Consider the following 9384-nt stretch of genomic DNA (forward strand, 5'->3'; position numbering starts at 1 on the left):
TAAAACTAAGACAGAGAGTCATACCATTAATTATATAAAAAATAAATAATAAAACTTGTGAATTGACAGGGAGCATGCATTGGCTAATGAAAGTTATAAAACAGATTTCTATTTTCCTTGTTATTCTTTCTTCCCCTGTTTTATTCTCCTCACTGAAATTATTATAAAATTTCCGGTAGTAGCTATGTTCAAATGTAGAATACATAAAATGAACAAAGAACAAATAAAGGTAAGAAAATGATTACAACAAAATAAGGCAAGCAGATCATTATATTTTCAGAGAACTACAGATCAAATGGTCTATTTATCATACAAAAGAGATGCTCTACGAGACTCAAAGGCAATCCATCAGTCACTAGTAAGCACCATCCACAGTATTTCGAAGGGGAATAAGCTGTTATTCTGATCGTTACAAGCTTGGAGAAAACCCTAAGTACAAATAAATGTACCTTAAGAGCTTAGAGAGAGAGAGCCTTCGATGGTAGCCTCCGCATGTCTCACCCAGATGCGCAAAGGACTTCGAAGCTTGGAGAAGACGAGAAAGCTACAAACCCTAAGCGAGAGAGAAGTGGATTCGAGACCGAGAGAAGATTCGAGAGGATTCGAGACTGAGAGAGAAGCGGATTCGCGAAGACGAGAGAAAGGGCGGTTTTTTTCTTTTTAAAGGACCCGGTTACGGATAACCGGGTCACATAACCAGATCCTTAACCGGATCCGGAATTTTTTTAACCGCCTGGGTGTAATCCGGGCGGATAACCGCCCAGATGCACCCGGATTTCCGGGTTTCGGACTAGATCCGGAAAAAAAAGGGACCGGTTCAACACCCTTAGTTTAATAGCAGTTTTTTATAGCATAAATTTTTATACATACCAGATTTTTTTTTATAAAGCAGATTGTTTATAGCATAATTTTTTTTACATAGCAGATTTTTCTTATAATGTAAATTTCTGTAAATACTAACAGATTTTTAATAAAACTGATTTTTCTAAACTGATTTTTTATGACAAATTTTTATTTTATTAAAACCGGAAAACCAGACCAAAAATTGGTAAAACCGGAGTTACCGATTTAGGATAACTGGTGCATAATCGGTTTTGAAAAATGAAAAATCGGTACATATCGGTTCGGTCTTAAATTTTGTCCAAAAACCGGACCGGACCAGATCGGTTACACCCTCTACTCCTACAGGGCCTACCCCAACACCTAACCCTACACCCAGCACTAACCCTACGGACCCTAGTCCTAACCCTATGGAACCTTTTCCTATCCCCAAGCCCATACAAAGCAATAAACATGTTTCCATAGTCTGGTCTCACTTTACCAAACTAGAGGGTGGTGACTCCAATAACCCCCAAGTAAAGTGTAATCACTATAATAAACTCTATGGATGCCACTATAGAAAACATAGTACATCACAGTTAAAGGTATACTTAGAAGAACAATGAAAAAAGAGTCCAATATTGAGATCCTTACAAGAGAAGAGTCAATCTAGACTAGAGATTAGACTAAAAAAATGGCGAATAAGAGTAGTGGGGGTTCTATGTTGAATGGGTATACTAAATATGACCCCGATGAATGTAGAATAAAGTTAGCTCGTGTGGTTATCATGGATGAGCTACCTTTTCAATTTGTGGAGGGGAAAGAGTTCCAAAAATATTCCAGTTACTTGAAACTTAAGTTTAATATTTGTTCTCGCCACACTATGGCAAAAGATATTAAAAAAAAATTACCAAAATGAGAAGTATTTGTTGAGGGGCCAATTGGTGGGTTAAGTTGTTTGCCTCACTACCAATACTTGGATATATGTCCAAAATTTTAATTATATGTTTTTGACTATACATTTCATTGATTGTGATTGGACACTAGATAAGAAAATTGTGAAATGTTATCTAATTTCCGATCACAAGATTGAGATGATTGGGAATGCCTTAGAGACCGCAATAAAGGAGTGAGAGTTGTCACTGGTTTCGACGGTTACAGTTGTTAATGTCTCGTCTAACGATGTCCCATTGAGATATCTTAATACCTATCTTAGAGAGGTGAATAATACAATATTGGGTGGTGATTGTTTGCATTTTAGATATGCTGCACATATTTTAGATTTAATTGTGTTTGATGGCTTGAAAGATGTTAAAGACTCTATTGCACGAGTCAAAATGGTTATAAGATTTGTGAAATCTTCCCTGCTAGATTGGGAAAATTCAAAGTTACTGCAAGGAATGCGGGCATAACATTCAAGAAGGGCCTTTGTACTGACGTCCCTACAAGATCAAACTCAATTTTCTTGATGTTGGAGGTGACCCAAGAATATAAGGCAACTTTTGAATTATTGGGTGATGAAGGCATCCAATATGTCAGATATTTTGATGAGCACAGAAGATTAAGAAAGCCTATTGATGATGATTGGAAGGTGGTTGCTATCTTTAATTTTTTAAGAATTTTCTACGATGTGATATTGAAAATATCTGATTCTTTGTACCCTACATCCAATGAGTTACTCAAAAAATATGTAGGGTGAAAGAAGAATTGGATGAGATGTGAATGAGTGACCATATTGGGATGCGAGAGATGACCTTGATGGTGAGGGTCAAATATGACGAGTATTGGGAGGATTTGAGTAGGCAAAATCTTTTGTTATATTTTATTGTTATTTTTGACCCCCAACTCAAGATTGATGTCATGGTATATGTTTTGGGACTTGTGCACGAGGCCGCATGGGTTGAGCTTATTGGAGACATGGTTAGAGACACTCTCGGTAGATTATTTGATGAGTTTACCGTAATCAGATGTGGTAGCGCACCTACACCTACATCTACCCTAGCGCCTCTTTCAGAAGCAGAGGCAAGGAAAAAGTGTAGTTTAGTGTGGGCCCAAAGCCTCTCATAGAACCCCCAACTAGTCTGTTAATCTACAGAAGCGAAGTTAAAGGTAGACTGATATTTGGCAGGGGATCTTCTCCCATATACGAAAGAGTTTGATATAGACCAATGCCATGAAGTATCTCGTTTTTGAAAAGATAGCCCGCAGTATTTTGGTCATCCCTATTAGTACCGTAGCCTTAGAGTCGGCCTTTAATACCAGATGGCACATATTGGATTCATTCCGGAGTTCTTTGTCCTCTACCACTGTGGAGGCATTGATTTGCATACAAAATTGGATCAAAGTGACTCAAATTCATGTTCTGGATGTCTTTGACTTTAACGAAGCCGACGAGCAGAAGGGTGATGATCAGCCTGGATCTGGTAATCGTTGATTTCATTTTATTATTTTAATTTATTTTATTTATATTCATCTCATCGATATTAACTTCAAATTTAATTGTTGTAGCCATGCATGATACAACATCTACCTTTGTTGCAGTATGACTTCACCATATTGGACCCCGACCCACCATTGCAATTTGCCATAGCTTTGAACAATTTGTATTGTCCTTTAATTTTTTTTGTATTTATATAATTTTTTGTATCTAATTATTTTTATAATCTTACTGTCATGTGCACACCTCACTCCTCAATCCTAATTCCAAGCCGAAATTCAAATGATATATTCTCAAAGTTGCCACTTGATCCCCATCTCATCTTGGTCAATCATATTTTAAATTGTAATTTTTTCATTTCTAATGTTTCTTTGTAATTTTAACTTTTGTTTCTTATTTATTATTCTAATTTATCTTCCTATTCAATTGTTAATGTTTTAGATTTTATGATTTCATAACTCACAACAAGCAGCACTAAATTCTATTTCCACCTTTGGCCACTGCCCCAAATGTCAAAGTCAAAGTTCAAACAGCTCCCTTTTATCATTTATGTTCAATTGTATTTAGATACATATTCAGTTTTTGTAATGTTAATACAATGTCCATTTTATGTTTGTAATTTTGTAATTGTTTTCTTTTAATTTGTATTATTTGAATAGTTAACTTATTATAGTTTTATTAAATTCTATTATTGTAAATTATAATAGCTTAGGAGTTAGAAATTAGGTGTATTAGTACTACTTCATTTTCTTTTAATTTGTATTTTTTTATTGTAAATTCAATGCATTGTTTATTGCTATTTAATTATTTTACATTTTTTTTGTTTATTATTGGGCCCAAAATGGCTTAGAAATACTGAAATGACCCAAAAACAGCTTCAGGTGTGAGGGGGTAGATAGATAGGGTATCTGCCCCCGCACCATGGGGGTTGGTGTCAGGGGCGAAAAACCCCCCTTCGTCCCATGTAGGGCGGGGGGTAGGGAGGGGTGGCCCCGCACCATATGGTGTAGGTAGCACCCGTATATATTATCATGTCAACGATACTATAAAATATCACAAAATAAGTTTAAAATTACATATTTTCAATTATTTTTTTTTAAAAATGAAAAAGAATAAAGGCGGGAGGATCCAACAATTATTTAGGGGTGTAACGAGTCTAATTTTGGATATATTTTAGAATCGAACCAGTATACGCCGGTTTTAAGAATTGAAGAACCAATATTGAACAGATTAACTCCCGAAACTGGAACTTCTGATTTTAACGATTCCTGTCTGGTTTTACCAGTTTTCCCGAAGAACTAGCAAAGTCGGGAGCTTAGGAAGTCAAACTTGTAACAACAAACCAATAAATTAAAAAACAATTATCTAAATATAAAAATGATATGCAACAAAAAATAAGAATTACAGTAAAACTACTATAGTATACAATCATACTTTCATATATGCTAGTGATAATATGATGGTTCCTTAAAAATTAAAATTAAAATATTTTATGTTATATTGACTTTATATTATAAAATTGAAATTTATATATTATATCAAATATTGAATTAATTTTAAGTTATTAGTTTATTATACATGAATTTTAAGATTTTGAAAAATTCATGTTATATTAATTAAAAATTTAGCATAAAATATAAATAAATTATATAAAAAATTATTTATATATAATAAAAATAAAATATATATATATATATAAACCAGTTTGGTCAGTGTATATATAATATATACATACATAAAAAAAAAAAAAAGGAATCTGAACCATTTGGAACCGGTTTTGAAAAAATAAAACCTGTTTTGCACCTGACAGAATACATGGGTCCGGTCTGGTTTACCAAATTTTATTTTCAGCCTTACAGTTATTCTACTTCAATTCTTTTTCTTTTCTCTATTTAACAAAATGATTAGACATAGTTTTTTCATGGTTCAAAGTGAGGACATCTGCTCTGAAACTAGCATCATTTATCCTAAAAGTTTAAACTGATGAGAAAAGATAGATTTAATTATTTGTATTAAATTTTTAACATGCTAGAACACTTTTCACTCCACTATAAGCAACATAAAGCAAGGAAATAACCATTATCTCATCCATAGAGTACAACATAATTTTGGGGGAGTTCATTCGCCATATTAGTAGGTGAATCTTGGGGTATGGACTATATCCACTACAACAAATTTGATTTTTAGAGACGAACTAAATTTCATCTTTAAAAGTAATTTTTTGAGATAAAATTTAAATTTCATCCCAAAATATTGATGACTTTACAAAATCGTTCAACACGGTAAATATCCGTTCGAACGGACAAATATTGGTGAAGAAGTAATTTATTTTGTCAGGAAAACTTCAAAATCGTTTGAACGTAAATTTTGTTGTTCAAACGGAAAATATTTGGTGGCAAAATCTGGCAGGAAGGTTTCTATATCATTTGAATGGAACATATTTAGTTCGAACATATTTAAACACCACATTTATACATTCATTCGGACGTATAATATTAATTTTGGTACGTAACTCAAAATATAAAAAATACATATCATATATACGAATTCATAAATTAATTCTATGTAATTAATTTAAAAATATTTTAATGATTTCTTTTATGTTAAATAAGATTTTTAGTTAAATAAATATTATCAGTCATATACCACATAATATAAATCAATAATTAATCCAGAAAAGATAAAAAAAATTTAATTCATAACTAAAGCAAATTACCAAAACGCCTTATATTGTCCATAACTATAACAAAAATATATATATATATAAATAAAAAATAGAAACTACCGTGATGCGAGGTCTATGCACACATCCTCGATTGTAGCTAATCGTCTCTCTACCTGTGTCAGTCGAGTACTGAGTGTGACTTGAGTTACATTACTCGCATGAATCTTTGTACGTAACTTAGAGATGCTAGCATTAATCTCTATACGTAACTGAGAGATGCTAGCAGTAATCTCTGTACACAACTCAGACATGGCAGTATGCACTGCATCGATCGCCGCTGATGTGTGTATGCCGATCTCAGCATGCAGTATGTGGGCCATCTCTTCTCAAGTACATGTGTGTGATGCCTCAACTTGTGTAGATGCCTCACCAGCTGATACTACAAAATCTCTCGGCTGTGCATCGCTTTGAATATCAGCCTGGTCAGGAACAGATCCACGAAAATGAAGTCTCAAGTGTCCCGTGCTCCATGATAGGGTAGTGCTATTGATTGGTCCCATCGGCTCCCATGCATGCTCAGCAACATCTGGCATGACCCCAGAATACAACAAAAATCGAGTGAACAGAATCTCGAACGGTAGTATATCTATCGTAATATACCAAGCCTCTGATTGAATCCTCTCGCATATATACATCATGAGGTCAATCAGAATGCCATGAGCAACCTGTATCATAAATTTTGCTCGATTCATGCCAACTTCGATCTTGTGCTACCGAGAGTCAATATTGTTGACAATTATTAGATTCATAATCTTGCAGAAAGAATATAAATTTGCTTGCCTAATGCTCTTCATCCCATCGTACACTGAAGCATCTGGACCCACAATCAGGTCTCCAACCTTATGATCAGCAAGTGTATCGACCTCATCTATTTAAACTGGTTCCTCGTCCTGAGTCATCTCCATATCACCTGAAGGATCAGACTCTCTTGGCAGCAGGTTTGAATAGATATTGACCAGCCTAGGAATACTGAGATATGCAGCGAGTTCGTATGCTAAAAATATAATAGGAGCTCCTCGGACACAGATCCTTTATGCCCCTCCATCACCTGGGCTGGCACTATCGATCTCTTTATAGAACTCAACGACGATGTCAATATTGAAAATGAGCTTCATTGCTTCTTCTCGTTGATATAGGATTGGTGCCCAACCATGATCGTTGAATATTGATGGGAGGGAATGACCCTCCCATAAAAGAGTCATAAAATCAGACAGTTTTATTTGCCACTCCAGTAAAATAGTCCATTCTAGAATTGTTTGGATGAAAGGTTTGCCTAATCGGCCACGTTTACGGCCTCTATATGACATTATTATAAACTGAAAAATTTAAAAAGTAAAATATATACATGCAACATTAGTGATAAAATCTAATATGAGAAAGAATTTACAAAATTATATACTAATAGCAATTTAATAATTAGTTGATAGAACAATTTAATAAAATAATGAAAATAAATTAATAAGTTAATATAAAATAATTGGTTTAAACGGTATCTGTAGTGGTCGAACGGACACTAGAACGTTAGAACAGACAAAAATGTGGTCAAATGGAAAACATCTTGTTTGGTTCAAACCGTTCGAACGTCACCAAAAGTGTTCAATCGGACAAGTTAAACCTATTTGAATGCATTCGAACGGAAAACAGATCGAGCACGCCCTTGGCTGAGTCAACTCAGCGACCATGAAAATACTTAAAAATACATCGATTTGATGGGTTTCTTCGACAAAACACATACTACTCTTTATTTCTAAACATCCTACGATGGATTTGTGGTGTTCTACGATAACTATTAATGGAAAAATATAATTTTTCTAGTGAAAACAAATAGAAGTATAAAATGATAAAAATAAACGGTAAAATAACTTATAAAGTGCAGACCTTCTCTTAAGAGGAAGAGTGTTCGAGGTGGGTGGTGATTACGGCGGCAGACATCGGCGATTGATGATCGTTCAAATGTTTTCTCTTGGTTTTCAAACGGTTGGGATGGGGGTGTTGAAATGTCTTTGCCCGCGATAACTTATATGTACATAACCGTTTGAACGCTATATTTAACCAATCGAATTGTTTTAAGATACTGTTCGAACAGTAGTGTTTACAGATCGAACGATATTTGTTTCAAATTTAGTAAAAATGTATATTATAGTATATTATATATATATATATACTATGATAGTATAATACTTTAAATGAAAACATAATTATATATATATTTTTTATTATAGTATAATAATAATATATTATAATACTTTACTATCAAAGTATTATATATGATAATATATATATATATATATATGATAGAATATAGGACTATATATATGAGTTTATACTTAACTAATATATATCATACTATATATTCCATTATACTTTACTATGCTATATATGATACTATACATATGAGGGTATAGATTACTAATATATATGATCTTACAAATTTCTCTATACTTTACTATACTATAATATATATATTTGAGGGTATATATATGTGAGTATATATTACTAATATATATGATCTTACATTTTTCTTTATACTTTAGTATAGTATAATATTGTTGGTACTTTATAGTATACTATTATTTAATATATATAATGATGAAAATAAATATATTTAAACATTAAGGTCCAGACGTTCAAACTGTATCCATAAACCGTTCGAAGGCTATATTTGCATTTGAACCAAAGAAAAAACCATTCGAACAGTTTATTGCAGTGGTGGGAAAATATCCCACTAATTAATGACTCGTGGATTACCGTTCAAATGTATTTTAACAAAGTTTGAATAGTTTATTGCAGTGGTGGAAAAATATCTCGCCAATTAATGACTCATGGATTATCATTTGAATGTACTTCAGCACCGATCGAACGCTTCGTCAAAAATTTTTGCAAGCGGGAAAACTTGTGCGCTGAAAATTTTTCATGTTTGACCGCCAGTTATTTACATTCAAACGAGAAGTGAGAACTTAAAACATTTCCGCGCGTCGTCAGTCTCTCATTTTGCTCTCCTATTTTCCTCTCTTCTCCGTTTTCTCTCCAAGATCTTCCATATTCTTCATACAATACTTCATTCTATCATCTTACAAAGAGAGTTACACACTTATATTGATTAAAGGTATGGTTTTCTTTTCATTTTATTTTCAAATCAATTACTAATTCTACTTTATATATATATATTGTGTAGGTGTTTATTAGAGAAATCTATACTTTAATATAGGTGTTTATTGGATTAAATTCGAAATATATGTTGTATATTTGTCATGTTTTGTATATAAATTGTTATTCGAAGTATATATGTTGTATGTTTATAATGTTTTCTAAATATGAGTTTGTGATGTTTTTTGAAATTGTATTTCGTCTCTGACTTGTGTTTGGATTTTGGGTTGAAACCATTCGAATACTATAATCTTTC

The 9384-nt window shown here is 33.0% G+C and overlaps 1 long non-coding RNA gene across 1 annotated transcript; it reads left to right on the forward strand.

The window, feature by feature from the left end:
• Positions 1 to 422: 422 nt before the first annotated feature.
• On the forward strand, positions 423 to 8238 carry LOC121255890. The gene is made up of 3 exons (XR_005938873.1): positions 423 to 433; positions 621 to 829; positions 8204 to 8238. It is a non-coding gene; the product is annotated as an uncharacterized LOC121255890 (long non-coding RNA).
• Positions 8239 to 9384: the final 1146 nt, after the last annotated feature.

This window comes from Juglans microcarpa x Juglans regia, chromosome 3D, assembly GCF_004785595.1.
Source record: "Juglans microcarpa x Juglans regia isolate MS1-56 chromosome 3D, Jm3101_v1.0, whole genome shotgun sequence".
Taxonomy (NCBI): domain Eukaryota; kingdom Viridiplantae; phylum Streptophyta; class Magnoliopsida; order Fagales; family Juglandaceae; genus Juglans; species Juglans microcarpa x Juglans regia.